At 38.0% G+C, this 19,754-nt stretch overlaps 2 protein-coding genes across 2 annotated transcripts in view; one reads left to right on the top strand and one right to left on the bottom strand.

Annotated features, from left to right (window-relative positions):
• Positions 1–13,141, bottom strand: part of LOC105670450 (uncharacterized) — a 45,199-nt gene extending 32,058 nt beyond the window's left edge. Inside the window, exons 1-3 of the mRNA XM_012363979.2 lie at positions 12,892–13,141; positions 10,365–10,585; positions 10,061–10,106 (exon numbers count right to left, since the gene is read on the bottom strand). The gene's annotated coding sequence lies outside the window, so the exon portion shown is untranslated. The remainder of the gene's footprint in view (positions 1–10,060; positions 10,107–10,364; positions 10,586–12,891) is intronic.
• Positions 1,003–19,754, top strand: part of LOC105670436 (uncharacterized) — a 42,787-nt gene continuing 24,035 nt past the window's right edge. The window contains exon 1 of the mRNA XM_067358748.1: positions 1,003–1,270. The gene's annotated coding sequence lies outside the window, so the exon portion shown is untranslated. The remainder of the gene's footprint in view (positions 1,271–19,754) is intronic.

The following is a 19,754-nucleotide window of genomic DNA, read 5'->3' as shown; positions in this document are numbered from 1 at the left end:
TACTAACGCATACGGCGTTGCTCACCGATGTGCATCGAAGTATCCGCCAAAGCACTAACCTCCCCTCCTCCGATATCCCTCGTCTCCTTTTCTAACGACAAGACATAAGGCGTTACGTCGCGAATTCCTACGGATCTCGCCGTCCCGGCCGGTTGAATGCGAGAATTCACTACCGGAAGGAACAGCATGGTCGACGGCAACGCAATCAATTAATGCAATTACGTAATTAATTTATTTTAATGTAAAGAATGTATTAATAAAATTTAACTTCTAGCATGTACACAAAATGGACCAAAGAAAATGTCCCACTCTATTTTTGTTTCGTAATTGACAGACAACTATGTGTTTTAAAAAAATCTATCAAATGTCTCCCTCGAAAATAAAACTGTCTCGGTATTCTTCGTACAAATCAGTTGATCACAAAGTAAATGGGGTGAAAAGTTTTCGTCGACTACAGACAAAGTAAATTTGAGTAGACAAAAAAATCATATGTGGCAATCTATTAGGGCAATCTTTTCAAGTTAAATTTTTAATTTACTAAAGTGCACTAAAAATTAGAATAATAAAACGCCTAACGCCAGATGTACAATTCATCACATATCCTGACAGCATTACAGGAATCTCATCCCTGCACAGCGTTCTTCTAGATCAAAGCCAATTGTAAGAAATATCGTTATCAGCTCTCACGCAGGTAGGTAGACAGATACAAATACACCTTGCTCCAGACCTCCCCCGTACCTCGGCCTACCGTCAGGTGCACATATCGGGCGAGGTGCTGCCACCTGAGCAGGTACACCCGCAAATAAAGACAAATAGATGTATACGCACACGCGCGAAGATGCACGCACACGCAGATACGTAACGAGCAACCCGCGAAAAAGAGCGAACCTGCGGAAAGGGGGTTGCCGGTCGTTCTTCCCACCTTTCGTCCTGTCAACTGGTAGAGGGGCCCCGATACGCAGGCGCAAAGACCCGTAGGTCCCTTACACCAAGAGCGAGCGGCCGGGGTCCGACTCCTGAGACCCAAAGTCCGTTTCTATCGCAGAAGGCCGCGCATCGTGCTGATCGTCGGCGTCGCTCAGCGGCTCGTGATTTCCAGCCGGTACTTTGGTTAGTTTTTGTTCCCGGTTTTCTCTCTCTTTCGATCGCGAGTGAAACGTGCGCGATTTTCGCATTCCGACGATTGCGTAAATTGATCAGTGACGAGAAAGAAGTAATTCGTGTTTATCGGTGTGCACTGTGATATGAGAATCTAGGAACGCCGGTTGGGGTAAGTCACGTGTTTTATTTAAAAATTACTTTCTTAATCGTAAAGAGTACGAAGACTAACGTATTTCGTATAAAATTATGTAAGCAAACGTTTGGAAATATGTTCTCTTAAAGAGATCTAAATCATATATTTCAGCACATATGTGTAAAAATTGTAAAATCGAAATAAACTTTATAAATTTTATACAGACTGTTAGTCTGCTCTGGACAATTGAGAAAATAGTGTCAAATTTGCAATTTACTCGTAATATTACGAGTAAAATATAAAACAAAAAATTAAAAGTGTTCGATCGGACTTTTCAATTTTACGTATTTTGCGAGAAAAATTATTGCTCATTTTTATAAACGCAGAATAAGTAAAATAAATGAAAACTTCATGATAAATCAATTCATGAAGTTATAATCTTGCGGATTGCATATATTATAATATTTTTATGACATTATAAAATTTTTTGTCCCGAGCATATAAGACTGTCGGCGGCGTTAACTTTTTATGAGATATGACGAAAGACGATTTACAGAGATGTCGAAAGACAACAATATTGGATGTACAATAATTTAGAAACTCTTTCTAGAGCTTTATAAGATTCTGAACAATTACTGAATATTTTTAAAAATATCCTGTTTCACGAATAACTAAAGGCAACATTACCTTCCTATCTCGCTTATCTCCATCTAATTACTGTCCGCGATTAATCGTGAAAAACATGAAAAACCTTCGTGTAATTGCAAGTCCGCAAAATAACATTTGCATTAATATCCCCGCAGCACGAGAGAGCTGCAGCGCGATTCCTGGCTTGCAGCGGAGGTAGATAACCAAGCGGAGCACTGACCGGTGATTTGAATGCGTGATGCAGTTGCGCGAGCTTGCGATTCATAAACGCTCCTTACTTGCTGCCCGGTAGCAGAAATACGATACGCACACGAGCATAAACATCGTTGCAATTTATTTCCCCAGACATTCGCTTGACCTCACACGATATAACACTTGCTGCATCCACGATAAATAATAATCTTGCTACAATTCGTTTCGTACTGTCTTAATCCTTCGTGGATAAAATCATTATCCTCTCTCGAGGAAAAAAGCGCGGTCCGTTCGTCAAAATCGGAACAGTCATGCAAATTAATAAATCTCCATTTTCCTGACATTTAAGTTTTTAAAGGTTATGATAATGCACAGCCGGCACGATTTTTGAAGTTTAAAACAATTGAGGATGTTTATAATGATTTATTTTAGCTAAATTATGTAATTATGCTTAATAATCCAAGTTTCCCGCACACCATATGGCGCGAGATAAAATGCTGTTGGATAAAATATCTTGGAAAAAGCATCGATTAATAATTGATGTTCATCATGCAATGCCATCAACGTCTCACGCTTTATGAAGCGTCTTCGACGTTTTTACTTAAGAGAAAGCTATTTCGCGCGTAGGTTGCAATGAGGACATCGGTTAGGGTTATTTGAAATTGTGATTCCAGGCGTGTCCGCAAAGGGAAGGTTAGGACAAGCAGACGAATGAACGTTTGTACTACGTGCTTGTACATCGTCGGGGAGCAAATCACGTTAGCCTAATGCCTGGAACGAGCACGTTCGTATGGATACAACGTGGGTATTGTATCCGTACTCGACTACCTGAATATCCTGTGGCTCTTTACGCCATAAAAGAATTCGTGTAGAATTTCAACCTCGTGGCGCTTTTCGACAGGAATGCAGATCTCATGCTGAGAAACAACGGAGAACAATTGTAGCTAAATAATTTATGAGTTGAGACAGTTGTATCTTCTTGCAACTTTGTCAAGCGCAAACAGCTAAACAAAAATATAAAAACTATTATTTTCTATATTTAAGATGTAAAATTTTTAGATTTATTTACTAAAATATTTATTATAAAATATTAAATAATTGCAAAAAAAAACTATAATCAGTCTGGATATTTTCTCTAATAAAAAATTAATTTTAAATTCGTCGAACGGAAATTCTAGGACGCGCTGTAGGCGTTAAGAAGCATTTCGTGAAGTGTCAACGGCAATATTTTACTTTCGTCACGATATGATGTCACCGGTGATAATCAAGTGCCGTGGAAAGCTCATGATCTCTGCAATCCGCGTAAACAGGACGTAGAAAACAAGCACCGTGCTCATCGCATTAACCGGGCGTGCGATTAATCTCCATTTCGCGCAATTTCTTACATTGCAGCCCATTATCCTCTCCCCTCGCTGTCCCACCGAGGTGTCAAAATGCAAAGTAAGTGTACCGACGCAGACAGACTCGAATTAATCGCTCGATAACAGCGCGCGACGAGGTACAACTCAAGGAGGCCTCGGCGTCGAGAGATCGACCGCCGTGACTCGTTATTCGACGAAATGAGCTGCAGGTCTTCACGGACGAGCCAATCGCTCTCTCTTTCCACAAGTGTTTTGCATATGGTCTCTGTCTGGTTGTGGGTCCCGCGTCGGGCCCGTTCGAGACACGATCGCGGTGAGATTCGGGGCCTCTCAAGTGTCCCTGCGTTCGTATACGCGCGCGTACGCGCGTGTGTGCCTACGTGCGAGAGAGTGCGCGCCGTCACGAAATGTAGTCGAACCGGCTGCGAACGCATACGCGATGCATCTCGGGACTGTGCCCCGGAACTTCGCAGGACGGGCCCGGATGAATTTCTTTCTGCCAGATCGCGTCACGGTTTGCAAAACGCGCGCGGCGGTAAAAGTTTTACATCCTGCGACTGACGGACGCGGCCTTCCCTCGCGGCCGGGAGAGCGGTGGATTTTACGACTTCACATCGTATCGATACTTGGTTGCGCAAAACCGAAAACCGCCGGATTCTTTAGGAAAGGGGATCCCGTGCGCGAACGCGGAGAAAGAACGATGTAATTAAATGTCTTCTAGCAAGGCCGCGACAAGTATCAAGTTTAATTATACGCCCGTTAGTTTAATAGAAGTTGCAAAGTTGATCTTATAACTGCTGATAGAAGTACCGTTTAATGTATATCTAAACACGACAGACGCGAAATAAACACGAAATCTAAATTATGTTTAAGTAGCTAATTGTTATTATTAATTCCCAAACATTGAATTTCTTTAACATTTTAATTCAGAGAATTATAAAATATTCTAATCCGCAATTTTTATCTTTAAATAAAATATTAAAATACGTAAAAATTGTTGGCCAATGCAAAATAGCTTTAAATTTACATAATATAAGCATGGAGCATGGATTGTTCCATCAGAATAAATAAATTTGTTTGTACAAACATACATAGTTTTAAACATACACATTAATACTCGTATTAAAATCCGTGTTTAAAATGCTTATGATGCATAATAAATTCCGAGTATCTCGTCGTTCCCAGGATGTTCAGGAAAGGATAATGATACCGCCGCGTTCGATCTATACATTCATTTTAGCTGCCGTGGTATGCGCATATTCTGCCATTTCTCGTCTCGCGGCGCCGAGAGGCAGAAGCGACCGTTCGCCCGAAAGGGAATACCTCGGCTGGAAGAAAGACTCGTAAAAGCGACTGTGTAGTCATTGCGCTATATGTAAAGATCCGCGGGCTTCTGTCAAACAATAGATGCTGACGTCACGAGACTGTAACCTGCATCGCGCCAAACGAGCATCATCTCACGAGTCGCGAACGTTCCGCGAACTTTGTCCGTGGCTTTTGAACCGATGAGACAAGTGTTTGATGCGTATGGCGCCAGCATTCTTATTTCCGTACAATTATACACCATTATTTGCATATTGCTCGAGACCGTTCAATCGAAGAGCCGGAGGAAAAGTCAACAGTACATAGATAATTTATCGTTTGGAAGTCGAGAAAATTTGATAACGCGATGCAATTTTATTCGATTAATTTATTATTGCTAATAATAACTGCTGCGCTACTTTCTTAAAAAAAAATATAAAAAAAATATACGTATTTCGTTATTTTCTATTTGTGTCCGATATTCTTTCCAAAAATTTGTATCTAGTTTCAAAATAAATACTCGCGCTCCACTTACATTCATTCACACACGACAATCAATCATCTCGCAAAAGATCTCCCCGCAAATCTGACGCGCGATGCCCCTCGCAATGTGAAATATTACGTCAATGCATCATCGCGCGAAGATCCGAGAGGCGAAATATCGTTAAAGTCGTGAAATCGATAAATTATCGCCGTGACCCGATATCTCCGGGAGCTCGCGAATCGCGACCGTCGACGGAACACAGTCATTTTCATTCCCGTGCGGATCTCACTCGCTGTAACGCGCTGTAACACGCGGCGCGATGGGACATAACGCGTCCTTTTTTTCTCGATCGCGATCGCTCTCAGGCCGATGTGGACTTTCACCATTTAAAATTCGTCTGGTTCACCTGACCGAGTCATCGAGTTCGTTCGGCCGGCTCCGCAGGTCCGGATCGGCAGAAGGAGGCCTTGCTAAATATCTTATTACTTTTGAATTAACATATCGGTACCGAGAGATAACAGGACTTTTTCTTGCTCCGCGACTCCCTGTCAGCGTGTTGCGGAACGTTGTTAGGTTATATGGGTCACTCGGCGACGATCCCTTCATTGGCACGTCGGAGATCGGTTCCGCGTGCATTGGAACGAGAACTCAAGCGAGAAGCACGAAATCCGCCTGATAAACGCGCGATCGGATAAAATTTAATTGACTGTCATAGACGCGGCGCGCACGCTCGCGTATGAACGTGTTTTTTTAGCCAAGTACAACTCGTTCGCGCTTTCGCGAATGTTATCGTCGATTGGGTAGCTGCGTGTTGTAAATGTCAGCGATTTCTAATATTCGAGTAGCTCCGAGCAAGCCATTTGCAAGCCCATCAGACAAAATTAAAACACTGTCAATGCTTGTCATAGCTCGCACTATCTCTGTTTGAATGGAGCGCAGTGAAAATCGACGATTCTTTCACCTGACGAGTTAGTCTCGCGTGCACGAATGCAGTTGTACAGGTGTCTCCTACTTCCCGCCGCATCGCATCGCATCGCCGCCCGAACCCCGCTCGCGATCGATTGGATCGATCTTCGTGACTGAGAATTTCTATGCGGCGGAAAAAAAACTCGCTGCATCATGAAGAATAGTTATCAAAGTCAATCGCACACGTATACGCGTATATGCATATCGGGACGCGCAACTTCTCCCGCTTCGATCGCTCGCTCCCTCGCTCGGCAGCTTTCATTTGAGTTTCTATCGGTGCATGTTGGACTTTCAACGAAGAGGTCTACGACTTCTCGACAAACGTCCCAACTAGTTAGTACAGTAATTGATAGTTCGTCATGAGCGCCATTCTCGCACGGATAATTCTAATCGCGATTTTATTCGTGCGCCGTGGTTCGATGACTGCGCTTTTGTCCGTTCCAGTGTTTTGACAAAATAACGACAGCGCGACTGTAAATGATAAATGCTTTCGTGAAAAGTCGCTACCAACGTTAAACTTACCAACGTAAAACGTGAAATTTTACTTAAAAAATTATAGTAAATTGAGAGGAAAAATATGTCATCGACAAGTGCGCGTATAAAGAGAATTTCTTTGTAAATGGAAATAGTGACACATATTAAAATGTCCTCAATATTTCATACAATTTTTTTCCAAATCTTTAATAATTAATTTTATTAATTAATCGATTTACAAAAAAGCAGTCTAATTAACATTAAAATTTACGATCAAGATCGATATTTTATTTTTACGAAATTTTAATTCTCCTAAGTATACATTTTGATAAATTGCCAAAGTAAAGTGTATGTTGGATTAATATTTCGATGCGTAAAAAAGAGAACTTCGAAATTCTCTCAATATTTACTTCTTTTGTAATATTCTCAATTCAATCAAATTTTTCCTTTTTCTAGAAACTGCGGTGGAAATCTTAAACCTATTCTTCGAGATAGTACTCAATTTAAATTTAACGAAATCGGATTTTCTGCAAAATTTTCATTATTAAATTCAAAGGTTAAATCATACATATTTTTTTAAAAGATGCAAGTTTTTAGGGATAAAATTCAATCCGTGCCAAGTTTAGTTGGCAGAAAGTTTGCAGATAACGCGGACTCCCCTCCATCGACTGTTTCAATAAATTATAAAAAGCGCCCGCAGCAAATAGTTCGGAACTTTGCTTATCGCCTCACAACGACCGACCGGGTCGTTCTCCGTTCACCGCTCGCAAAATGGCGTCGGGGACAGTTAGACCTGTTACGTCAGGTCGCCGATTACGGTCGTGCCAAACGACAGAACGTATTTTAGAATTTAATCCCTTCCCGCACATGTAAATGTCCTCTTCTTTCTATCTCTTTCTCTCTTTCTCTCGCGACCCTGTTCCCATCCGTACAAACGGAGAGATGCGGCACGCACATGCAGTTTCTGCATGTACATACATTCGCATGATGGCTGTAACTGGGTTAAGCGACCCGCGAAAGAATTGAGGTATGCGTCCTTGGTACATGAAGAGAAGTACCGTTTCGAACGCCGAGCAAAATTGAACAATCAACTGCACGAATGATCATGTTTTTTTTTATTTCGTTTGTTTCTATTCGCACAGGCGAGTATTCCCGAATGAAAGAATGGAAGAATGCAAGACAATTGGCCTACTAGGAAGTAACGAATTACTTTATTAAAGACCTGTGAAACTTGGAAAGCATCACCTACAATTAGAAAGCATGTCTTTATATCTCTAATGCACAATTCACTTAAAGAATTACTCAAATTAAAATGAACAGACTCGGTAATTGACGTAGAAATGAACGACGTGTTTCATAAATCAAGTAGCCGCATGAACGATCGCGAATGAAAATTACTAAATTCACATCGGCGATCCGGACGATTACACGGTTTGCAATCATTTTGATCGATGCGATGCCGCTATGTTTCCTGTTATTTCCCTGCTGCACTACTGTCGCGTCTGAGGAATGCGATTCGCTCGATCGGTCGATCGGTAAATAATTGGGTTAACGGGGTTTCGCGATGGGATCGTCGTCGCGCCGACAGTCGAGGAAAACGGCCTTGATAAAATTATACAGACGTCCTAAGGACGTTTCCTCAGCTTTCTCCAAACGTATCTCTAACCGACTGACCGATCGATCGATCGATCGCTTCATTTCTCTGTAACCGCACGATTGTATGTTACTTGCGGCACTTGGCGTACACGCTTATCTTCGCACAGTTGTTTAACTCTTCGCGAGCATTGCGAACTAATTAGCGAATTAATTAAAATCTCTGGTCGCGGATTAACGTCAGCGTCGACTAAAATAATTATGCTCCTTGGGAATATAAAGAGCACTTGCACATTATTCATTGCGTAAAAATAAATTGCTTTATATAATTATCGTGTTGTGGAATACCGTAAATTAAAATTTAAGACAATTTTGTAAAAATAGCGGTAGGGAAAAGAAGAGAGATATTAAAGGAAATAAATTCAATTATCATCACATAGCAAAATTAATCACTTTATATCTCTGAGCGCGTAATCTTCGAATAAATTATAAAATTTCTTCGACGACATTCAGTCGAAGGTCAGATAACTTTTACGAAATATTCCGAAGAACTGCGTAATTATGCGACTGCTCGTCTGTTACCAAATAGGCATTTCTAACTGGATATTTAAATTCCTGTCTTTCGTCTGATAGAATGAAATCGGGGATCGTCTCCGACGGACCGGTCGACCGCATTAATTAAGCTAACCTTTGCGCGGTGGAGGTATCGTCGCAGTGGTTTTGCGAATGGAGTCGTCCTTGGCGCTGCCTCGGGATTCCTTTAAGGCCGACTTGAGCTTTCCCCGGGCATAAGTCATTCCTGACAGCTACTAAAACGACTACCACTATTTCTACTTGAAAAGTCCTCGAGAATTTACTTTTCCTTTTTTTCTCCTCATTCGCCACATAAATATTCGTGACACAATAGCGTCATACAAATCTGCAATTTCACTGACCGAACAGGAAAAATAAATCTTTGATAGTTTGATATGTTTTTAAAATATGCACATTTTCAGTCTGTAATAAAATCGACATACAAAATATGCGAACGTCCACCAAATTTATTATTAAAAAGATTACTTAATTGATAAATGCAGAAGAGAATTTTTTTTTTAATTACAACTTTCCGAGAAAAAATATGGTATAATTGGTCAGATGCAAATATATATAATTAGTTATGAAAAGATCTGATAACATATGTAATCTTATGATCATATAAAATTGCAGATCTTTTCGTAACTAATTATATATATTTACATCTGACCATATTATATCATTTTTCTCGGGTTTTAATTATATAAAAAGTATCTGTTGGTCCTTTGAATTATAGTTTGAATTATAAATTTATATTCTGGAATTTGTATAAATTGCAAAATACATTACTGTAAAAATCATAAGGTTCAACTTGCGCTTTTAATTCTTCTCATTTAGCATCCCAATATATTTAATCGTTCTTGTAATTGCACGTATTAAAGTTTTACTTGTGTCGGTTGATTGGCTCGATTAGTCGTCGTGTCACTGAGCGCAACATTATTAGCGAAAATTTATGCATTCGCGAATTCACGTTCAAACAGCAAGCGGATTATTTCTTTGATTTTACTCGAATCCGGTTTATAAACCGCTTTCACGGAAATAGATCTATTTAATCAAACGAGAAGTTCATTAATATCGCAGATAATGCTTACCTGCGTACATAATCAGAGACTTATGGGCACTCATTGCCGTAAGCAAACCCTTAATACCAAATTTATGGCTGTTTCAGTGCAACATATCGAGAAAATTTGTAAATCTAGAAAAGCCTGTCGAGATAAATTGTAAACTACTCACCGATACGATGCGCAGCAGCGGAGTTGTAGTTTATCTGCACGTTGATCTGCAAAATACAGAATTATATACAAATTATAACAGTGTCCAAAATAATTAATATTTCAAAAATAATTATATTGCGCGTATTGAACTTTTACTTGCTCATTAAGCAGATATTTAATAAAACTGTTACATAATTATTTTAAAAAAATCTGATTTTTATTTAAATATTTAAAAATCTTAAAAATATGTGTGCAAGATAATCTCGAAAATAAATGATTAATATATCTTGCAAATAATAAATAAATGATAATTTATTACTTACTTTAAAGTTGCTCCGCCGATGCCCGATGTTCCCTGGACCTCCTCCTCCTCTCTGTGGTCCATCGATGGCTGCTCCTTCATAGCATCACTCGCGAAAACACGACGATCGCGCGATACTTTTTACGACACTGACCGAGATTAACCGACGCGATCTTTGTCACATCACGACAAAGGAAAAACTCAAAAATTCACAAGAATCCGTACGGCACAAATGAGCAAGCGCTAGAAGGAAATCAAAGATTGCGTATTTAATTTTATGTACTATCCGCCGCGACTATGCTAAACCTAAAGTATTTTTGTAAACTTTCGCGCTTTTTGGATATAAAAATCTGCGTTCTAAAGCATTCAATAAGTAGTTAATTGCACGAATTGTAAATTGGCAATTATTGTTCGGAAATAATATAATATTTATTACGATCGCGATTTGAGATATAATACGGACCGATTTCTCGTTGCCGTCTACCCTATTTGAGTGTTGCCATGCGAATAATAACAAAGTCATAGTACGCAAACAACAGCGTACTATGTACGTAGGTCACAAAGACTAAACACAACCACTGAGTTGCGCGTTAAAGTATTTCGGCACTAGCTCGCGACATCTATACACGGAGAAAATTTTAAATAAAAAATTACTATGATACGGCAGTAATCACGGACCACAAGAGAAATTGTAAGTTTAAATACTATAGCTATTATGTGAAAATCATAGTAAAAATTTTTATAATTTCTTTGGTCTGCAGCTACTGCCGTGCATAGTAATTTTTGATATAAAATTTTCTCCGTGTAGTTATTTATGATTTTTGCGATACCACTTTGCGCGCTATCACCTTGCTATCGCATGTAACGACACTCAAACAGAATAGATGGCAGCGGAAAATCGCATCTCATATCACATCTCAAATCGCAATCATGACAAAAGTAAAATTATTTGTCAATCTCTATTACAAGTCAATCTCTATTACTTTATTTTAATTGTTCGCAAACTATTAATAAAAAACATATTAGACAAACAGAAATATTTGTAAAATATGATATTTTGCAGACAAAAGTAATTGAGTATTTTAAACTAGAAATTTTTCACATATTTTTATTAAAGAAAACTCTAAAACTGAAAAGTTCGAATTGCTCAAATGCCTGAAATTTCCCAGTATTAGTTTGTATCTTGTTAACTCTTGAGTGACACGTTATTTTCTTTCGCAATTGGCATCGCACAATATTTTAAATCTCTTTGAAGCATCATCAAAGAAATCTCTTACATTAACAACCGGTTTCTAGTTTGGATTGAGATATATTTAAATCGCTTGAATATGCATATGACACTAAATAACATTATATATTCATATTTAATAATCATTATTTTCTAATTCATTTTTTCTTATTTTTATTGCGCTGCCTTTGCACAATTTCGCATTTGCTTAACATGTGACAACATTAGAATGAAAAAAACGAATAAAAGACAGAATCATGCAATAAATTTTAATATCGATAAATTAAAAAAAAACACTACGATTTCTGTGGTCAACAGATTAATAATATTGCGTGATTTCATTTGTTTTTTACTGGCTTTCTGGCGTTTGATTATGTAGTCACGTAATCAAACAAATATGAAATAGCCGCAAAATAAAATAAAAAGCAAAATCAGAAAAAAAAGAAAATTAAAAGAAAAATCATTAAAGTTTTTACAATTGTAATTCTAGTTATTTAAATAAATAATTATGATGACGCACATTATATAATTACCTACAATTACAGTCAAAATCTAAATATCTTTTCTCCTAATTTTCGCTTTTTTTCCCGCTTCCTTTCTTGCGTTGTCGTCTACTTCACATTTATCTGATATGACCACGGACCACGTGAGAAAGCGTGAGAAGAACACAAAATGCTATGCAATGCTATTGAATTACTCCCACAAAGATCATTTTATCTGATGTTAATATTAATGTTAAAATGCATCGCGTCGTATCTTCTGTCATTCGCTGGTTTTCTCACTGTAACGTCATGTTGACAAATATCAAATAGTAAGAAGACAATGTCAGAAGAAAAGTAAGAAAAAAAATTAGAAAAAAATACAGAAATTTGTTTATATGTCAATAAATTGTATCTGTTTATATGTCTAAATTGTATTCTAACTTAGAGATATGCAGTGATTATGTTTGCGGTTGTGACGAAACCGCAGTACAACGGAGTACATCATCATTTTCGTTAACGTATTATCATATTAGAGAACGCGAACGCAATTAAGTTTATTCAGGACACACAAATATTAACTTTGTGTCTTTTAAATTAGATTTTAATTGTGTCTTTTAATTCAGATTTTAATCGTGTCTTTTAATTCAGGGTTAATTCTACTTGTATTTTTCGCATAATTCCAATTACTTCAATTGTATTATTTTTCGCGTTGTCTCTATGCGTTACACTGTGCAACGGCGATCATACCCGCATATATCTACACGCTTCGAATCGATTTTGTACCGTTTATTGGCAGAAACCGAACGGTATACTTGTTTATTTATATATTTTTTACTTACATAATGAAAAATCGAGACAGGAAAGAAAGTAAAAGCATCTTGCATCTTGTATCATTCTGAAAACAGAAAAAGAATATACTTAAACGCAAAAAAATACTTAGAATATTACAGAAAAACGAACAATTCCCTAATTTGCAAAAGAAGATAATATCGTTGAATTTATCGAAGAATCTATCGTTTCGATTCTACGGAACACTCTGCAAACATGTGATACCGGTCTAGGACGAGAATAGAAACGAGAATATATGAAAACCAGTGCTAAACGCGTGATCCGTACAAGCCGCCCGGTATGGCCAGATCGGCATGGGATTTCTAAGTAGCGATCTCCAGACACACACATGTGTGTGTACACATAAGCATGCATATGTACGGCTCTGGCGACACTTTCACTCGCTGCCAATGTCCGATCGGCTCCAGCAATACTGAACCGGCACGACAACGGAGCTGGCGTTACAGTTTCGTTCCACTGGCCAGGGAATCCGGTCTCCCGATACTGCGAATCCGGCTGCGCGAACAATGGATCTCCCTCGACGAGATCAGATCCGATTTCGCGAAAGAACGCACGCGATAAATGATGAAAGTGGCCTGTCTATCATAGCAAGAACGTGAAATGCACTTTGACAGGCGAAGATCCGATGAGGATCTCATAAAGATCCAATGTATCGTAATGAACAATGCATTTCCGTAATAAACCGTGCATAATTAGAGATAAAAACGCCGATACTTTATCCACATAATTATTATTGAGCTAATGATAATTATCATTGAGTTTTTAAGTTGTAATTAATAAAGAACATTGTTGAATTATCGCAACTGCACGTACATTTTGCTAGAAATTCTGTAAATTTAGAAAATCGATTTTATATGTAGCAATCTAGTATATGTGCTTGCTGACAACGCAACAGATAGCCGATACCGTTGGCAAAATGTGGGAATTATTTATCTCCATCGTTATATCTCTCTCCAGTTCGTTTGGCTTCAGACAATGTAATTCATTAATTGTAAATACGAGTGGCTGGGATAACGAGGAACTGTTTCCTCTCCGTCGATTTGGGCGGGCGCGTTAATTATGTTGCGGGTGAGATAGCAAATTATCAATTTGCAAGATTAATGACGCTAAATCGGTAAATCCAATGGCTCGCTGTAATAAGCGGCGTTAGTTTCACCTTAGGCAGCTGAGTTTCGCAAGCCGGCGGCGTTTCATAATCCGCGCGCGCGCGCGCGGTGGCCGTTATAACACGAGCGAATTCTTCCAGTTCGTCGCGTTAACTCGGATCTTATCGAAATGAGATGCCGCAACGATATACGCGACGAGCATCCGTTACAACGTGTGATCCCGGGGAATGATGACAAACAATGGCTCTCTCAACGCGTTATGCTAATTACTTCCGATCCCGGCTACGTATCATCGCGACGGTATCGAAGGTCGGCGCCGAAGTTATAGTTCTAGCGGTGTAAAACCGCTGGCGCGAATTGTAGCTTGAAAATCGCATTCCGCATGCATAAATGTCCGAGAAAAAACACATCGCGAATTTTTCCCATGTCCTTCAGCGATAAGTATGTGTGTGCGTGCTGCTACTATTGGAAATCCCATGCGGAGAATTAGTCATCGATCGAAGGGCTCTCACATTTGCACAACCATATGAATTAATTATATTACAATTATAACTGCTCCCTGCAGAATGAATCAGTGCATATTTTAAATTGTTTGTAGAATACACATAGCTACATTTGTAAGTTGCAAAAGATATTTTGATAGAAGTCACCGTTAACAGATATAGATCTCCCTCGAGTGATTCAAAAGATTTCAGAAACTTCCTTGAGATGACTTGTCGATTCGCTCGAAAAGCATATTAATTGCAAATAAATAAATAATATTTAAATTTTATTGAGAGATATAACACACACGTGTCCATAATCCGCGCAGCATGTGTTTGGCTATGTTTGCGCAACATATGTTTCGAAGGAAAAGGTCAGACTACAAGGCTGTAGAAGATGTTTCCTGAAACCACTTACTGTTCACTACCTGATCCAATGTGATGAAAAGCAGTGCCATTCTCAGAACAGTCCGGCAGCTATTATTTGCTGGATCATTCGTTCTATAAATCTGTCTATCCAGTGCCGGATCTACACATAAGTTAGATAAGCTACAGCTTAGGGGCCTCACATTATAAGGGGGCCTCTTTAGTATAGAAAAGATTTTTAAAAATGTATTTTTTGTTAATAAGAGGGGGCCTCCTTAAGATCATAGCTTAGGGGCCACAAAATCGTACATCCGGCTTTGTATCTATCCCATGCAATAATGATGATAAATTCGTAAGAATGAAATTAACAATAAGATGACGGAATCACTACACATAAGTGTATATATGTATACATCACCCTTCAGCTAAGATAATAAAGATAAAAAAAAGATACAAAATGACTTTTTCACCTTTCTTTCAAACGCAAATATATAAAAATGCAAGAAAAAATTAAAAAGAAAATTTTCATAAAAAATTGTTCAAAATCGGAATAAAGAAATTATTTAAAACAAATATTTTTAAAATAAATTTGGAAAAAAATATAAATTTTTTAATATAATCATGACTTCGTTTAATACAAGTCCATCCAACGCCAAACGAACTTATTTCTTATAAAAAGAAATCATTCTGTTTGCGCTTTCAACTAGCATTGACGTTTCTATGACCTTATTAGAAAAAAATTCTTCTTTAAAACTTTCTTCATTACTTCGAAAACGTGAAATTTACACAACTATCGATTCTGTATGATGAATGATAATTTATATTTCGAATTTGCTACAGAATTTGTAATATATTTAATAACACAAAGCTATTCGTTATTGTCGTAAAGCAGATGCTTTTCCCCTTTTTTTTTTGTTTGATCAATACTACCAACCTTCACTTCGTTGAAAAGAGCTCAAAATGATTACTATATGATTTTCACTGTTTTCGACTTTGTCTACAGTAAAAAAAGTAAGGGGAAAAAATTTCTTCTCCTAATAAAGAAATCAAGAAAAGTAAAAGTCTTTTTTTGTACTCAACATATTAGTAATATAGTTTTCACTGTTCGTTTACTTTTTCTATTCCTATAAAAAATGTATGCAAAACTTTTACAAAAGAAGAAAATATAAAAACATTATAAATAGCACGCTTAAATAACAGGAATGCGTATGGCATCAGCGAAGCGAATAAATCTCATGTGTGTGCGTATGTATGCGTATAGCATTCAAAAAAGTCTATTTCCTTAATCAGGAAACGACTATTCGTTCCATAGTAACCACGTTGGCACCGGCATGATGGGGGACTACAAGGTCAAGTTTGATGCTCCCCGATAGATCGGCCAGACTAGCTTACATCGTCGTATCTGTTCTCACGATCGCTTGGTTCGTACGCAATAAATTTTTTCTTTTACACACGAAGCATGAAAACGGCGGGAAGTGATGCACAAAACTTTGTCGCCGACCTCATGCTTCACGGCGCGTTCTTGCGAATTATGCAATTCACTGGTGAAAGCACGACTGTGTGTCGCATAATTAAAAAAAATCGCACGTGCCAATCTAGTCAGCGGTAACCCACAATAAAAGATCCATAAGCAAACACTTTTACGGTATTTAATATGCACGCGAGTTCGTTAAGGTGTTAATTACAATTTTTCCGAGCGAACAACCGTAGATAAAATCGTTTAATATGAAAGTCGATAAAGAGTTTCAAGTTTTTTGATATGAGATTAATTTATCAATTTTAATCGACTACAGTTTCACGAAGAGCCGCAAATAATACATTTTCAATTTTTAATTTTTATTATACATAATGCAATGGTTTAGAAAGTAAATGGTGAAACTGATCAAAAATTCATAATTTAATTTCTATATTACATAAAATATTGTAAAACTAGAATATCGTATTAAAATCTCACTTTTATCAAATTTGAACAACATTGCTAACAGTTGGCTATGTTTTAATGCGATATTCTAGTGTCACATGTTTATTTAATCTAAAATTAAATTCTGAATTTTTAATCGTTTTCACCATTTACTTTAATTTAATTCAACCTGATATTATATATTGCAGTATACTATTCAAAAAATTGTTAGAGTATCAATAATGTCGTAATAAGGCTTACATAACAGAACTGATTTTACTTAGAAGAAACTAATCCATAATAATAATATATTAAAAAATCATTTTGTCCATTATTATAGCAAGTGGCACAGCTAGCCAACGACTGGAATAATTTGCGGAGATCCTGTTTCAGTATAATTTGTAGAAAATTTGTCACGGCTTTTGTGAGTCTTTAATGTATTTTCGAAAAGTCTGCCTTTCAGCAATCATTTCAATTTTTGTTCTAAAAATAAGTGTACGTATTTGTTCACACACTTCTCCCGATTTGGTTGTCTGCAATCGCTCTCTGTCTTTGAAATGGAAATTGTGCAAGAGGAAAGTATAAAAGTAATCACGTCGGAGAGCTAACAGGAAGACATTCACCTAATGATCACTCTACAAATTCTTTTATATCCGTAATTTTTCTGATCTCTATACTCGACAGATCGAGATGATCGCCGCGCGCGCACTTATCCCGGTAGTCATTGCACACTCGTTACCGGCGAGATACAACATAATTTCACGTACGTATGCCGGCTTTAATGAAATCGAAATCATCATCCCGCGGCCGCGCCTAATAAGTCACATTAGACTTGTCTACAACAAGGTCGTTCTCTCTCGCTCCGTCCTCCCGCGCCTCCTCTCGCTTTTTCGCCCACCAAGTATGCGATCTCTCTCGCGATTCGGCCGGTACTTTCATTTTGCCGCCGACTCGCCGGTGTCGTTCGTGCGACCGTTTATGGCCATTAAATGAAATTCCGCGTCCGTCAGGCGAGTTGCATACGGCGCGAGAAAACGTGTCGCATCTGACTGCAGAATGCGCGATTACAATAGCCGGACGCCGTTGTTCGCATATTATTGAAATCGCTTGCCTAACACTCGCTCTGTGATGCTAAAAGTATACTAAGAGATATTTAGATCAGAAATCATTTCTCTTGTATTATACACGTAACAAGTTAATATTAAAATTATAAGATAATTGTTATAATCCAAATTATCCATATATTAGTCAAATATTAGCATTGTTGGCATATTTAGCTATCCTGTAAACGTTCTGTTATCCTGGCGTTATGACTCTCATACAAAGTGTCCCATGAAGTTGCTGACATTAATTAGCTGTCATTTTCAAACGCACATAGGAAACAAGAAAGTAAAATATCTTTTAACAGAAGACATTTTGCAGATTTATTTACATACAAAGACAATCGGAAATATCTTTATCATTAAATCAATGTTTATAAAAATATGCCAAATTTCGCTAATTTTAATGGTGTATATTTTTGAAGAATGCATCAGAATTATAACAAAAAAATTAAGTCGCGTTTGGAAACTATAAAAAACTTTATGCAACAAAAGTTACAGTTACAGTTAATTCTGACGTTACTTGGCATTTTTTTTACAAATGTTTATTTAACGATAAAAATATTACATTTAGTTTATATGTAAATAAAGCTGCGAAATGTCCTCTATTATAAAGTATTTTATTTTTCTTGCTTCCTATGTGTGTTTAAAAATGACAGTTAATTAGTTTCAGCCACTTCCCGTGGGACATCCTGTACAACTAACGCATCGTACCGTTAACCACCCTAAACCATTGCAAGCGTTTCCATCATCGTCAAGCCACTGCAATAAAAAGCCCGACAACACGCCACATTACGACAACGGTCGTAAAAATTGCGGTGCAATGTTCCCGCGAGAGATGCGCGAGTTGCGATTATCCCGACGGTTACGTCGATCTCGACCGCGGCGCGTTTTCTTCCTTGTGCAGCGCGAAGAAATACGCTCGCACGCCTCGAACGACGACGAATGACGCGTGAAACGACCTGTAGCGAAATCATGCAGTATTTACCGTGGAATGTCGTTGGCTCGTGCCCTCCTCGGCCGATTCCCCGTTGCAAGCTGCCGCCGTTCTCCTCAAGGCGATCGTAAGCTTCGCCCGAGGTGCGATCTGTATCGTTGGGCGGACTCGTGCGCGCCCACATATATACATGACATCAGAATACATATGAATATGTATAATATACGTGTGTTGCATGTAAATACATGAAGTTGGAGGGTGCACGAAGCGGTCTTTATGCAAGTGTGGGCCGACAAGGCCCCCGGGCGCGCCGTGTCTCGCACTACTGCAAAAGCCTGTCTGTCCCACTTTCTAATCAAACCGATCCAGCCTGGATCGGTTTTCGTCCCGCCGATCATTCTGCCTTTGCGCCAATCTCTGGAAAAAATTTCGGCTAAGGTCAATTGTGCAATTTTTACAAAACTATCGAAAAAATTCTTGAATCTGATTTTATCGAATCGTTTATGAGAAATAACCTATTTCTAAAATTTCAATTCTGAAAATTAAAAAAAATATTATTTTGTGAAAAGTATTAAAATGTTATTAATTTAATATACCTATATCTGTTTTGATTCGTGCAAACTATTCCAAGAAATTCTAAAAATATGAGAATTATTGGAATAAAAACAACATTTCATATGCAACGATCCAATAAAATAACCGGTCAGCCTCGATAAAACTACAAAGTTGTACTTTGTACTTATTGCATAAAATTATATTCCTCTCTAAGAAAAGAGAAGCGAAAAAATTCTTACATTATCATTAAAATACATTGACATTAATCAAAAGAATAATTTTGTCGAACAGGTTCCCATTCGAAAAATTCGTTACTGTTTATCGTTTTGCCCGGAAACAGGTTCTCATTTGCGTCGCTTTTTCCTTTTGCCTTGGACACCTTTATTATCAAGTATGAAAAGCACAGT

This window comes from Linepithema humile, chromosome 1, assembly GCF_040581485.1.
Source record: "Linepithema humile isolate Giens D197 chromosome 1, Lhum_UNIL_v1.0, whole genome shotgun sequence".
Lineage (NCBI taxonomy): Eukaryota > Metazoa > Arthropoda > Insecta > Hymenoptera > Formicidae > Linepithema > Linepithema humile.
Note: the sequence above shows the minus strand (reverse complement) of the source record. Positions and strands in the feature narration are given on the sequence as shown.